This window comes from Rhinopithecus roxellana, chromosome 1 (assembly GCF_007565055.1).
Source record: "Rhinopithecus roxellana isolate Shanxi Qingling chromosome 1, ASM756505v1, whole genome shotgun sequence".
Lineage (NCBI taxonomy): Eukaryota > Metazoa > Chordata > Mammalia > Primates > Cercopithecidae > Rhinopithecus > Rhinopithecus roxellana.
In genome coordinates this window covers 195,466,274-195,481,591 of record NC_044549.1, presented here as the reverse complement: position 1 = coordinate 195,481,591, position 15,318 = coordinate 195,466,274, and the positions used below count along the sequence as shown (strand labels likewise).

Below are 15,318 nucleotides of genomic sequence, written 5' to 3'. Positions count from 1 at the left end.
CTCCCGGGTTCAAGTGATTCTCTTGCCTCAGTCTCCTGAGTAGCTGGGATTACAGGCATGCACCATCACTCCCTGCTAATTTTGCATTTTTAGTAGACACAGGGTTTCACCATGCTGGCCAGGTTGGTCTTGAACTCCTGACCTCAGGTGACCTGCCCGCCTTCACCTCCCAAAGTGCTGGGATTATAGACGTGAGCCACTGTGCCCGGCCACATATCTTAATATGTCTGACTGTGTGCTCACATATGTAATAGTAAGGCACTAAAAGGTTCATTCAGTGTTTGCTGCACATTGGGGGGTTATTGATTGGTAAACTTCATTTTATGGTGATGAGGTAGTGAGTTTTTTTTAAAAAATGACATCTAGAAGCATAGTTTTATTTCTGTTTTTTTTTTTTTTTTTTTTTTTTTTTTTTTTTTTTGAGACGGAGTTTCGCTCTTGTTGCCCAGGCCGGAGTGTAATGGCGCGATCTCGGCTCACTGCAACCTCTGCCTCTCAGGTTTACACCATTCTCCTGCCTTAGCTTCCCAAGTAGCTGAGATTACGGGCATGTGCCACAATGCCTGGCTAATTTTGTATTTTCTGTAGAGACAGGGTTTCTCCATGTTGGTCAGGCTGGTCTTGAACTCCTGACCTCAGGTGATCAGCCCGCCTTGGCCTCCCAAAGTGCTGGGATTACAGGCATGAGCCGCCATGCCCGGTCCTGGTTTTCTTGTTTGTTTGTTTTTGTTTTATTTTTAAATTAGGAAATGTGGCCCAGATGCTGTGGAGACTCAAGCCTATAATCCCAGCACTTTGGGAGGTGTAGGCCAAAGAATCGCTTGAGCTCATGAGTTCAAGAACAGACTGGGCAACACGCAAAAATCCATCTCTCCAAAAAATAGAAAAATTATCTGGGCATCATGGCATACACCGGTAGTCCCAGCTATTGGGATGCTGAGATGGAAGGATCACTTGAGCCCAGAAGGCAGAGGTTGCAGCCAGTCGAGATCACGCCCTGCACTCCAGCCTGGTCGATAGAGCCAGACCTTGTCTCAAAAAAACAAAACAACAAAAAAATAGGAAATACTCTCTTTTGCCAGATGTCAGTATTTCTTGTACAAATCTCTTTCCCAATAAATAACATTCCAATTTTTAAATTGAAGATTAGAAGAGTAATTGCCATTATGTTTGCAGGAAAGGGGCTTAAGGAAAGGCTTTGTGGTTCAAAAGCCAGATTTTCATTCATTCTCCACTGTCCCAAGCCTTTTGTTCATATTGTTTAGAAAGTATTTCCATGTTTCACCTTGAAGGTAAATGTTACTACATGGAGAAACTTGCCTTGGGTGATGAGATCTGCTGGTGTTAAAGGTGGAATTCTTTTCATTCATTAACAAGATGAGGATAAATCCTCCAGGACTAACATGTTAGTGGCTGAGGTGCAGTTGCTATGAATCCTCTGTTTGTCTAAAGTCAAGTACTTTTCTGTGTTCCAAAAAATGCTTCAGGACTTCCACCTAATGATGGTTCCCTTGCTTGTTCTTAAGTACCCTTAAGTACCTCAATCCCAATTCAGTCATTGTAGTGAGCTTTTAGGAGTATTTGCGGTAAATTCATGTGTTCAGTTCTTCACCTTGAATCTTAAGTCTACATTATTTTATGAGGACAGTTGTAGCCTTTCCCAAGTGTCTTATTTTTGTTCCCTTCTAAGTAGAGGTGGAGAGTCTGTCTTAGGGGCCACCCTGAGCACCCGTGAAGTCCTTCAGAGCCTTCGAAATAAGTATTCTTTGTTCTAACTGCTCTCCAGTATTCAAGTGGATTTTCTTAATTTGTTTTCCTTTTCCTTCATTTATTTTTTCTATAATGAAACAATGTCATTTGTAGCCACATGGATGGAACTGGAGGCCATTATTTTGTGTGAAATAAGCCAGGCACAAAAAGACAAATATTTCATGCTCTTACTTATATGTGGAAGCTAAAAGCATTGATCACATGGAGGTACGAAGTGAAAAGATAAATTACAGAGACTGGGAAAGGTGAGTGCGGAGAGAGGGGATAATGAAGTAAAGTGTGTTAAAGTGTACAAAAATATAGTAAGATGGAAGAAATTAAATGTTTGATAGCAGAGTAGAGTGACAATACTTTACAAAAAGATATGGAACTTGAGTGATGGGCACCCTAAATACCCTGACTTGATCACTGTGAATTTGTGAATTACATGCGTGTAACAAAATTTCACACTTACCCCATGAATTTGTAGAAATAAAAGAATTTTAAAATAAACATGATAAAACTTTTTTTTTCCTCCTTTTTAGTGCCTTTAGAACTTGAGGGTAAAGCATACTTCAGATAATAAACATTTTTGGGTGTGGTGGCTCATGCCTGTAATCCTAGCACTTTGGGAGTCTGAGACGGTAGGATTGCTTGAGACCAGGTTGGGCAACATAGTGAGACCCCAGGCCCCATCTCCACACACACACACACACACACACACACACACACACACACACACACACACTTAGCCGGGCATGGTGGTGTGCATCTGGAGTCCTAGCTACTAGGGAGGCTGACATGGGAGAATCTCTTGAGCCCAGGAGTTTGAGGCTACAATGAGTTATTATCATGCCACTGCACTGCAGCCTAGGCAACAGAGGGAGGCCCTGTCTCTAAAAAAGAAATTTAGGCCAGGTGTGATGGCTCATGCCTGTAATCCCAGCATTTCAGAAGGCCGTGGCGGGTGGTTCACCTGAGGTTAGGAGTTCAAGACCAGCCTGGTCGACATGGTGAAACCCCGTCTCTACTAAAAAATACAAAAATTAGCTGGGCGTGGTGGCAGATGCCTATAATTCCAGCTACTGGGGAGGCTGAGGCAGGATAATCGCTTGAACACAGGAGGTGGAGGTTGTGGTGAGCCAAGATCATGCCACTGTACTCCAGCCTGGGAGACAGAGGGAGACTCCGTCTCAAAAAAAAAAAAAAAAAAGAAAAGAAATTTAAAAACGAATTTTATATCTTGCTAACTTTACATGCATTATTATTATTATTATTATTCATATACTTCTTTGTATGAATATTTTTTTTCTCTTCTGCAATATCTAATGCAATGCTTTGCCTAAAAAAGAAAGTTTCTTTCTTTTTCTTTTTTTTTTTTTGAGAGTCTTGTTCTGTTGCCCAGGTTGGAGTGCAGTGGCATGATCTCTGCTCACTGTAACCTCTGCCTCCCGGGTTCAAGAGATTCACCTGCCTCAGCCTCCTGAGTAGCTGGTTTTATAGGCACCCACCACCACGCCTGGCTACTTTTTGTATTTTTAGTAGAGACGGGGTTTCACTATGTTGGCCAGGTTGATCTTCAACTTCTGACCTCAGGTAATTTGCCTGCCTTGGCTTCACAAAGTGCTGACATTACAGGTGTGAGACACTGCACCCAGCCTTAAAAAAGGAAGCTTCTATGTGCTTGAATTAAGAGTTTTTTTGTTTTTAATTTTTTTGAGACAAGGTCGCACTCTATCGTCCAGACTGGAGGGCAGTGGTGCGATCATGACTTACTGCAGCCTTGATCTTCTAGGCTCAGGTGATCCTCTCACCTCAGCCTCCCAAAGTACTGGGATTACAGCTGTGAGCCACTGAGTCTGGCAAGAGGTTCTTCATGATCATCTAGAAGTGAGGAAGATGAGACATTAGTTGTTTCTGGAAGGAAGAATTTGCCTGCATAAACTCCACATTGATATTCTCCATGTCAGATCCACTCTTACCAATTATAATGAGAATGAAAATCTAAAACTGAGATGAAAGCAAAGGTCACTCTGAAAGCAGTTGGGAATTTAAGCAATTCAAAACGTGGCATTTCAGCTCTCGTCCTACTTAAGAATCTAAATAGCACTCAACTGTTTTATGCTTTTTGAAATTGAACTTAGGTCTGTCAAGGTCTAATTTTGGACCAGTAGTGGTCACTGAGTAGGGTCCATGCTTTTTCTGGTTTATCTTTTTTTTTTGTTTGAGACAGAGTCTCCCTCTGTCGCCCAGGCTGGAGAGCAGTGGTGCCATCTCAGTTGACTGCAAGCTCCGCCTCCTGGATTCACGCCGTTCTTCTGCCTCAGCCTCCTGAGGAGCTGGGTCTACAGGCGCTCGCCATTCTTCTGCCTCAGACTCCTGAGGAGCTGGGTCTACAGGCGCTTGCCACCATGCCCAGCTAATTTTTTGTAGTTTTAGTAGAGATGGGGTTTCACCATGTTAGCCAGGATGGTCTCCATCTCCTGACCTCGTGATCTGCCTGCCTCGGCCTCCCAAAGTGCTGGGATTACAGGCGTGAGCCACTGCACCCGGCCTCTCTGGTTTGTCTTTTGTGATACTGTCTTAAAATGGTCCATGCTTTCTCTAGTTTGTCTTTTGTGATATTGTCTTAAAATTATCTATAGCAGGAGTTCTTAAACTTTTCTGAGTCATTGGCACCTTTGAGAATCTGACCAAACTCACAGACCCTCTAGCCAGAAACAAATGCACATGCATACAAAAATGTAATTGTCTTTGTAGGTTCATGTGTTGCCTGGAAGTGTTACCAGAAAGGGGTCCCGATTCAGACCCCAAAATAGGGTCCTTGGATCTCAAGCAAGAAAGAATTCGAGGGGAATCCATACAAGAAAGCGAAAGTAAGTTCATTAAGAAGGTGAAGGAATAAAAGAATGGCTACTCCACAGGCAGGGCAGCAGCTTGGGTTGCTGGACTGATAATTGTTTTTTTTTTTTTTTTTTTTTTGAGACGGAGTCTCGCTGTGTCACCCGGGCTGGAGTGCAGTGGCCAGATCTCAGCTCACTGCAAGCTCCGCCTCCCGGATTCACGCCATTCTCCTGCCTCAGCCTCCCCAGTAGCTGGGACTACAGGCGCCTGCCACCTCGCCCGGCTAGTTTTTTGTATTTTTTAGTAGAGACGGGGTTTCACCGTGTTAGCCAGGATGGTCTCGATCTCCTGACCTTGTGATCCGCCCGTCTCGGCCTCCCAAAGTGCTAGGATTACAGGCTTGAGCCACCGCGCCCGGCCTGGACTGATAATTGTTATAGTTCCTTCCTTCCTGACTGCCTGCCTGCCTGCCTCCTTCCCTCCCTCTCTCCCTCCCTCCCTTCCTTTCGTCCTTCCTTCCCTCCCTCCCTCCTGCCTTCCTTTCTTTGGCAGGGTCTCACTCTGTCGCCCAGGATGGAGTGCAGTGGTGCCATCTTGGCTCACTGCAACCTCAGCCCCCGACCCCGTCCGGGTTCAAGCAATTCTCCCACCTCAGCCTCCCGAGTAGCTGGGATTACAGGTGTGTGCCACCATGCCCGGCTAATTTTTGTATTTTTAGTCGAGATGGGGTTTCATCATTTTGGCCAGGCTGGTCTTAAACTCCTGATCTCAAGTGATCTGCCCACCTTGGCCTCTCAAAGTGCTGGGATTATAGGCGTCAGCCACCATGCCCAGCCTATATCTTGATATATGCTATACAATGGGTGGATTATTCGTAAGTTTTCCGCAAAAAGGGTGGGCAGTTCCCAGAACTGAGGGTACCTCCCACTTCTAGACCAAATAGAGTAACTTCCTGATGTTGCCATGGCATTTGTAAATTGTCATGGCGCTGGTGGGAGTGTCTTTTATCATGCTAATGCATTTAATTAGCATATAATGCACAGTGAGGGTGACCAAAGGCCACTTTTGTCACCATCTTGGTTTTGGTGAGTTTTGGCTGGCTTCTTTACTGCAACCTGTTTTATCAGCAAGGTCTTCTGACCTGTAGCTTGTGCCAACCTCCTCTCTCATCCCGTGACTAAAAATGCCTAACCACCTGGGAATGCAGCCCAGAAGGTCTCACCCTTATTTTACCCAGCTCCTATTCAAGATGGAGTCACTCTGGTTCGCATGCCTCTGACAGAAGCATCCAAGGAACTTAGGCTAAGAAGACCCAGGATCTGATATTGCTTCTGACATGAACTTTTAGGTTATTTATCAGAACTCAGAAAAAACAAAATATTTCAAAGTTTTAATCTTCATTAATTTGGCAGTAGTCCATGAGGAAACGTTTTCCCTACCAAAGCTGTTAAATACACCGAACTGACGATAATGGATACTGGGATTCTTGAGAAGGCAGGAAGGGTTAGAAGTAAAAGGAGATGTGATTTACCTGAGATCAGAACATTTTTTCTAGATGGTTGTTTGAAAAGTGTGGTGCTCAACTTGCGACATTGACATCACCTGGTAACTCGATAGAAATGCAAAATTTTAGGCCCCATTGAGATACGGAACCAGAAGTTTTGTAGGTGGGGCCAGAAATCTACGTTTTAACAAGAGCTCCAGGTGATTCTGATGGTAAAGTTTGCAAACCACTTTTGCACTGAAGGATGCTGAAGTGGGGAGCTGGTCCATTTTCTTACCTCTGGATGATCATAAAGAAGCTCTCGACCGGGCATGGTGGCTCACGCCTATAATCCCAGCACTTTGGGAGGCCGAGGTGGGCGGATCACCTGAGGTCGGGAGTTCGAGACCAGCCTGACCAAAATGAAGAAACTCCGTCTCTACTAAAAGTAAAAAAACTTAGCCGGGCGAGGTGGCGCATTCCTATAATCCCAGCTACTCAGGAGGCTGAGGCAGGAGAATTGCTTGAACCCGGGAGGCGGAGGTTGCGGTGAGGCGAGATCACGCCATTGCACTCCAGCCTGGGCAACAAGAGTGAAACTCCGTCTCAAAAAAAAAAAAAAGAATCATTCAAGCACATAGAAATTTCCTTCTTTAGGCAAAGGATTGCATTAAATGCTGCAGAAAAGAAATTTATTTGTTACTTCATACAAAGAGGCATTAAATAATGATGCATGTAAAATTAGCAAAAAATAAAATTTCTTTTTATGTTTCCTTTTTAGAGAGAGGGTTTTGCTCTGTTACTCAGGCTGGAGTACAGGTTCCAATGTGTCTGGTGGTTGAAATTTGCAAGTGTGGAGCTTTGAAAGCCTTAAGTGATGGTTGACAAAAAGAGTTAAACTCTGTAAAATATTTAAAGAGATTTATTCTGAGCCAAATCTGAGTGGCCATGGCTCGAGGCAGTCTCAAGAGGCCCTAAGAACATGCGGCTAATGTCTCACGCGTCCGTGTGAAGAGACTACCAAACAGGCTTTGCGTGAGCAACAAGGCTGTTTATTTCACCTGGGTGCAGGCGGGCTGAGTCTGAAAAGAGAGTCAGCAAAGGGTGGTGGGATTATTATTAGTTCTTATAGGTTTTGGGATAGGCAGTGGAGTTAGGAACAATATTTGCAGGCAGGGGGTGGATCTCACAAAGTACATTCTCAAGTGTGGGGAGAATTACAAAGAACCTTCTTAAGGGTGGGGGAGATTACAAATTTCATTGATCAGGTAGGGTGGGGCAGAAACAAATCACAATGGTGGAATGTCATCAGTTAAGGCTATTTTCACTTCCTTTGTGGATCTTCAGTTGCTTCAGCCTAGCTGGATGTGTACATGCAGGTCACAGGGGATATGATGGCTTAGCTGGGGCTCAGAGGCCTGACAGCTAAGGTGACCGAGCTGCAGCTTGGTTTCACATGTTTTACGGAGAAATAAGATACCAATCAATACATAACATAAGGTAATGGTTGGGTCAGGAAAGCTGGAAAGAGCTTCTACATCAGGGTGGATTTAAGAGGTGATTGGTGTTATGCCACGACTACGCCAATTGTCAAGTTCCAACCCCAGCTGAAGTCCAAGGGGAGTGGGTGGATGGGTGAATAGCTGAAAGAACACTAGTTGGGGTGGGGGGCATGTAGGCAAGTGAAATATAGTTTTATTCAGCAGCTCTCTCATCAGCAGCTTAATCGCACTAGCTCTCCCACACTGTCCAGCTTTATCTCGACTGTCTGCTCTGGCTCTGTGGCTCCTGTTGCCCCCATGCCTGCAGCTGCACACCCTGGCCTGCAAAGCCAGGTCTGTCAGGGTCAGCAGCTTAATTCTCCGTCTGGGCAAAAGCTGGTTCCTGGCTCAGCTCCCCTCTGCCCACCTTAAGGGCAACCGCTCTCCCTTAGAGGGGTTAGTAGCATTACTCTGGGCACCAGTGCACGAACCAGGTCGTGCTGTGCCGAACTCAGCCCTGTGCACAGTATCAGTAGGGCAGTTATACCTTCAACAGATAACAGTGACTCAGATTCAAATATGAACTTACATAAACAAGTTATATAACAAGTGGAATATGCGCCTGTATCCTAAACTCGCTGAGTCACTCTGGCCCAGATACCCACCTTGGCCTATTCCTTGACCAAAGCACATCCATATACCTTACAATTGGCAATTGGTTAAAAGAGTTATTATATAAAGACCTGGAACCAACAGAAAGCAGTGTCTGGGTTGGGATAAAAGGTTGCAGAGACCAGGGTTCTTGTTATGCAGATGAAGCCTCTATGTAACAGGTTTCAGAGAGAATAGATTGTAAATGTTTTTTATCAGACTTAAAACAGATGTCAGGTTCTTAGTTAATTCTCTCCAGCATCAGGGAAAAGACCTGGAAAGACAAGGGGATTCGTCACAGAATGTCGATTCCCCCCAAGAAGAAATAGCGCTGCAAAGCCATTTCAAAATACGTCAAAGAAATATATTTGACTGGGCACGGTGGTTCACACCTGTAATCCCAGCACTTTGGGAGGCCAAGGTGGGTGGATCAACTGAGGTCAGGAGTTCAAGACCAGCTTGGCCAACATGGCGAAACCCCGTCTCTACTAAAAATTAGTCGGTGTGGTGGCACACGCCTGTAATCCCAGCTACTTGGGAGGCTGAGGCAGGAGAATCACTTGAACCCAGGAGGCGGAGGTTGCAGTGAGCCGAGATTGTGCCACTGCCCTCTAGCCTGTGTGATGGAGTGAGACTCCGTCTCAAAATATATATATGCGTATATATGTATATATATTTTTAAGAGTATATATGTATATGTGTGTGTGCATATATATATATATGGATAAAATACTTCAATGTCTTTCGGGGCTTGCTGCCATGTAGATATCTTATTGCTGCAAAAAGTCTGTTTCGTCAGTCTTATGGTCTCTGTTTAATGTTAATGCTGGTCAGCTGTGCCTGTATTCCAACGGGAGGAGGGTATAATGAAGCCTGTCCCACCCCATCTTCCCATCATGGCCTGTGCTAGTTCTTCAGGTTAACTTTGGCATGCCTTTGGCCTAGAGGAGGGGTCCACTCAGTTGGCAGGGGGGCTTGGAACTGTTATTTTTAGGTTACACAATCAACTTGGGATCTGTTTCCTCCATCTCCAAGAAGGAAGGTAATTCACAGCCTTCTCTTTTCTAAATGGTGAGGACTCTGGGACCCCTGCTTCGGCGCCGCCGTTGGTTATCCAGACTATGCCACCACGTCCACCTGGGCTCCCAGAAGACGCCAGAAAGAAGAGAATGGAAGGAAACAGTACAGTGGGGAGGGGAAGAGAAAAAACTGACGACGGCCCAGGACTTCACACTCTAGCCTCAGCACCCACTTAAGATTGAAGAATAGTCCCTCACTGGCTTCGGGCTCTAGCCAATAGGAACTGAGACTCTTAGCCAATCAGCGCTTTGCGTTTTTCCGGCGGCCTGCGTGCTGCCATGGAGATGGAATGAGCAAATCCAAACATAGAGGGGTGGTGGGCCTACAAGACCGGACACTATGACTGTTACTCTAGCACTTCCCGCCCCAGTCTCTGGCCTGTGGGCTCGTCCAAAGGCCGGGCGTGATGCCCTTTGGGTGGAGGGAGGGGCTCTCGTGGTCACTCACTTCCGGGTCCCCGCCAACAGGAACGGAAACTGTACAGCCAGTCAGCTTCCTGAGCTTCTTCCGGCGTTCTGTGTGCTGCCCTGGAAACCGTATGGACGAATCCAAACCTGGAGGGGCTCCGCCTCCGTAAGGCTGGTCGGCGCTTCCGCGCGTTCCGCTTTGCTTCACTGCTTTCTCCCCTATTCTTGGGAATGTGAACCTGTCCTGAGGCAGAGGCCGAGATGCGCGCAACCGCGGGAGCAGCCAAGTGGACTCGAGTTTTTTCTTGACTTACCTACCAGGTGCGTGGCAGTGGCGGTTTTAATAGCCACGAGTCTGGGTTCGTGTCTGCCTAAGCGGTCGCAGAAGAGAGCGCAGGCCTGCAGGGGCGGGGCGGGCGGGGGGGGGGTGGGAGAGTGGGGGCGCCTGTCCTCCCTCTCTCCTTCTCCCCGTGGACCCCGTGCCTCCTGCGCTCCCCCGCTTTGCGCTCCTGTTAAACGAAAAACCGCCCGTTTTTATCCAGGCTTTAGTTAAGGGCACTTGGGACGCCTCTTCTAGGACCTGGGTGCAGCGGGGAGAGAAGGCTCGTGTTTTTCGGCTTGGGAGATGTGCTTTATGGACGCCACCTCTTAACTCCCCAGAGCGGACCGCGTCTTCACCGCCCTGCAGCACTTCCTAGGCTCCCAGCCGGCCTCGCGATCTGATGCCTGTGGACGTAGGGAGGCCGCGAAAGCCGCCGATTCGCCCGCCGCGAGCTGCCTCGGGAGTGGGATGCGAGTGACTACGTAGCAGCCCTGAGTCTGTAATTATTTAGTCTGTGAAGTGCAGCGAGGAGGAGCACCTATGGAGTGCTTAGCATGGCGCTCGCCATCGGTTACATCTCAGGCGAAGGTTGATTTGGCCGGCAGTTCGCAGACTTGAGCGCATCCCGGTCACCCCAGGGCGTGTAGTAACATAAAAGGCCAGGCCCTACCGCCGGAGTGTATGATTCTGTAAATCTGGGGCAGGGCCGATAACGTTTTCATTTCTATTAAGTCCCAGGTGATGCTCATGCTTCTGGTGCGGGAGTCATGATTGTGCTGAAGGTGGGCACCTGTGCGCTCTTATCACCTGGTCACTCTCAGCGTTCCTTGAATGTAGGACCTGCCCCCTGACTCTTAAATGCCTTATTTGCACCCGTGTGAGATTTGCTCTGCCTTCTGGCTTCTTGGATGCTTCTTAGGAGAACTTGTGAATTAAGAGAGACTTCCCTAGGAGCACTATATAGGTTAAGAGACTAAACTGTGGTTTCTCGGAAAGCATACTCGAGTGAGAAAACCATGAAGAAACGTAAGGAAGTGATGACTACGAAAGTCAGGGAGTGGTTACTTGTGGGCATCAGGAGGGTTGGTGATTGAGATAGGCTCACGGAGGGGCTTCTTATGTGGCTGGCAAAATCCTATTTCCTGACCCTGGGTAGTGATTAGAAGTGTGTCCCTCTTTAGTAAGTCATTAAACTATATTCTGTGGAGTTTTCTGTATTTGTGTTTTATTTTACAACTAAGAGGTTACAGATTTAAAAATGAATATTAGGAAGTCGGTAATGGGGAACGTCTTTGGACTGAGTTAAAGAATCTTAAAGTCTTGGAATTTCAACTATTAATAAGTTATTGAAAAATAACTTAGTGCCAGGCGCGGTGGCTCATACCTGTAATCCTAGCACTTTGGAAGGCCCGGACAGGTGGATCACTTGAGGCCATGAGTTCTAGACCAGCCTGGGCAACATAGCGAAACCTCATATCTACTAGAAACACAAAAAATTAGCTGGGTGTGGTGGCATGCCGGAGGCTGAGGTAGCTACTCTGGAGGCTGAGGCACGAGAATCATTTGAACCCTGGAGGTGGAGGTTGCAGTGAGCCTAGATCTTGCGCCTGCACTCCAGCCTGGGCCACGGAGTGAGACCCTGTCCAAAAGAAAAAAAAAAAGATAGAAAATCATCTGATCCAATTTTTATTTTACTCTAAGGAAACGGAGCCCTAGAGAGGAGAAATGTTTGAAAGTAAGAAACCACCCTAAGCAGATTTATAGCTAATGTATTTTGTTAATTTCAGACTGAAATTGTCCAGATGTGACTTGATGGTCAGATGTGATTAAAGTAAAGGTTAAGGAAATGAATTTGGCCTAAATCAAATTCAAAATTTCAGGATTGGCTGGGCGGTGGCTTGCACCTGTAATTCCAGAATTTTGGGAGTCTGAGGCAGGAGGATTGCTTGAGCCCAGGGATTCAAGACCTAGCCTTCCTTAAAACAAACTAACAAAATAAACAAGATTGTACTTCAGTTTTTCACCTGTAGCCTAAAACCTTATTTTCAAGAAATCAGTTATACATATCTTATGAAAACTTATTTTATCATCCTGGTATATCCTAATGTAGACAATTTCTGAACACTTAAGGTTTCTGATTATATTTTTTCTGTCTTAATAACTTCCCATCTTAACATACTGTCAGTTTAATCTTATTTTGGTTATAATACATACCATGTAGCTGGGACTACAGGCGTGCACCACCATGCCAGGCTATTGTATTTTTGTAGAGTCGGGATCTCATCATGTTGCCCAGGCTGGTCTTGAACACTTGGCCTCAGACAATCCTGCCTCCACCTCCAAAAGTGTTGGGATTACATTGCAAAATAACTTAGTGGCAGGCGCGGTGGCTCATACCTAGAATCCTAGCACTTTGGAAGGCCGAGACAGGAGGATCACTTTAGGCCAGGAGTTCTAGACCAGCCTGGGCAACATAGTGAAACTCCATATCTACCAAAAACACAAAAAATTAGCTGGATGTGGTAGGATTTCATTCTTTTTAATGAATGCGTTTTAGAACGAAGAGGAATATAAAAAGGACTTATGGAAACTGTCATGAAAAGAAAGATACTAACCCATGCCTTTTTGTTTTTAACTAATTAATTTTTTTTTTTTTTTTTTTTTTTGAGATGGTGTCTCTGTCACCCAGGCTGAAGTGCAGTGGCGCAGTTGGCTCATTGCAACCTCCGCCTCCTGGGTTCCAGCCATTCCCTTGCCTCAGCCTCTGGAGTAGCTGGGATTACAGGCACCCGCCACCATGCCTGGCTAATTTTTTGTTGTTGTTGTTGAGACGGAGTCTTGTTCTGTTGCTCAGGCTGGAGTGCAGTGGCGCCATCTTGGCTCACTGCAGCCTCTGCCTCAGCCTCCCGAGTAGCTGGGACTACAGGTGCCCGCCACCATGCCTGGCTAATTTTCTGTATTTTTAGTAGAGATGGGATTTCACTGTGTTAGCCAGGATAGTCTTGATCTCCTGACCTCAGGTGATCCACACACCTCGGCCTCCCAAAATGCTGGTATTACAGGTGTGAGCCCTAGCGCCTGGCCTAATTTTTGTATTTTTAGTAGAGATGGGGTTTTGTCATGTTGCCCAGGCTAGTCTTGAACTCCTGACTTCAGGTGATCTACCTGCTTTGGCCTCCCAAAGTGCTGGGATTATAGGTGTGAGCCATCGCACCCTGCCCATAAATAAAAGTTTTAATGGAACTCAGCCATATCCATCCATTTGCTTATTGTCTCTGGTTGTTTTTCTAGTTCAAGAGCAAAGGTGAGTAGCTGTGACAGAAACCATAAAGTGTAAAACCTAAAATGTTTACCCCCTAACATTTTATAGAAAAAAATTTTCCTCTCCTAGGATAGAACAATCTTGGATTTTTTTTTGATCTGTAAAATGAGTTTTCTTAATTTTTTTTTTTTTTTTTTTTTTTGAGACAGAGTTTCACTCTTGTCGCCCAGGCTGGAGTGCAATGGTGGAATCTCAGTTCACTGCAACCTCCCTCCGCCTTCCATGTTCAAGCGATTCTCTTGCCTCACCCTCTTGAGTAGCTGGGATTACAGGTGTGCGCCACCATTCCTGGATAATTTTTTGTATTTTTAGTAGAGATGGGGTTTCACCATGTTGGCCAGCCAGGTCCCAAACTTGTGACCTCAGGTGATCCGCCTGACTCGACCTCCCAAAGTGCTGGGATTACAGGCTTGAGCCACCACATCCAGCCAATATATTCACCAGTTTTGTTGTTAATTTTTTGAAGTCTTAAAAAATTTTTAATTGTGGTAGAATACACATAAAATTTACCATCCTAACCCTTTTTAAGGGTACAAGTTTAGTAGAGGTTAAGAACAGTTACGTTGTTGTGCACCAGTCTCTAAAACTTCATTTTTGCAAAAGCAAAATATATTACATTTTGCTTATCCGTGTTTCAGTGAACACAAGTTGCTTCCATGTTTTAACTATTGTGAATAATGCAGCTGTGAATATGTGGGGTACAAATATCTCTGAGACCCTGCTTTTAATTCTTTAGTATACCCATATTGAGGTATGATCTACCAGTAATTGTATGTATTTGAGGTATACAAGGTTTTCTTTTTTTTTGAGACAGGGCTCACTTTGTTGCCCAGGCTGGAGTGCAGTGGTGAGATCTTGGCTCACTGCATCCTCTGCCTCCCGGGTTCAAGCTATTCTCCTGCCTTAGCCTCCCAAATAACTGGGACTACATGCACAGGCTACCACTGCTGGCTAATTTTTAAACATTTTAAAATATTGTGTAGAGATAATGTGTCGCCACGTTTCCCAGGTTGGTCTCAAACTCCTGGCCTCAATTGAACCTCCCTCCTTGGCCAAAGTGGTGGAATTACAGGCATGAGCCATTGAGTTCAACCCAATGTGCTTTTTAAATTTTTTATTTTCTTTTTTTTTTTTTTCTCTGAGACATGGTCTCACTCTGTTGCCTAGGCTGGAGTGCCATGATGCAATTGTGGCTCACTGCAGCCTCAATCTCCTGGGCTCAAGCAATTCTTCTGCCTTGGCCTCCCAAAGGGGTGAGATTATAGGTGCAAGCCACTGTGCCTGGCCAATGTGCTGTTTTGATATGTAGATATATTGTGAGTTTCTGGAAAGTTTAATATAGTGTAACATATCTTTCCAAAGAGATGCCAGGTTATGAAAGATGGATTTGTTTTTTTTTGAGTGGTGCTCTGTCTTCCAGGCTGGAGTGCAGTGGCACGGTCTCGGCTCACTGCCACCTCTGCCTCCTGGGTTCAAGCGATTCTCCTACCTCAGCCTCCCGAGTAGCTGGGATTACAAGTGTGTGCCACCATGCCTGGCTAATTTTTGTGTTTTTAGTAGAGATAGGGTTTTGCCATGTTGGTCAGGCTGGTCTAAAACTCCTAACCTCGGGTGATCAGCTCACCTCAGCCTCCCAAAGTGCTGGGATTAAAGGTGTGAGCCACTGTATTCAGACTGAAAGAATGATTTTAATGAATTACTTAGATTAACTTATAATATATTGTTTAATACTCTAATTACACTTTAACTGAAATTCTAAATAAGATGTCTGATAAGAGATTACATCAAGTCCTTATTTACTTATGAAAATTAAAGGGTTATTTTGGCCAAGAAAATGAACTCATTTAACTTCTTATACCTTAGGTGAAGGTTGAAGTCCTTGGGTAAACCAACAACAACAAACATCTTGATTTAGAGCAGGGGTTGGCAAACTTTTTTTTAATAAAGAGACAAATAGTAAATATTTTAAGGCTTGTGCA

At 45.3% G+C, this 15,318-nt stretch overlaps 1 protein-coding gene across 8 annotated transcripts in view; it reads left to right on the top strand.

Moving 5' to 3' along the window:
• Nucleotides 1-9,753: 9,753 nt before the first annotated feature.
• ULK4 (unc-51 like kinase 4) overlaps nucleotides 9,754-15,318 on the top strand; it is a 703,273-nt gene continuing 697,708 nt past the window's right edge. For 4 of the 8 annotated variants that reach the window (XM_010374299.2, XM_030935319.1, XM_030935312.1 and 1 more), the window contains exon 1: nucleotides 9,756-10,016. The gene's annotated coding sequence lies outside the window, so the exon portion shown is untranslated. Of the gene's footprint in view, nucleotides 10,017-15,318 lie in introns of all 8 variants that reach the window. The other 4 variants (XM_030935299.1, XM_030935309.1, XM_030935315.1 and 1 more) reach the window with 4 other exon arrangements.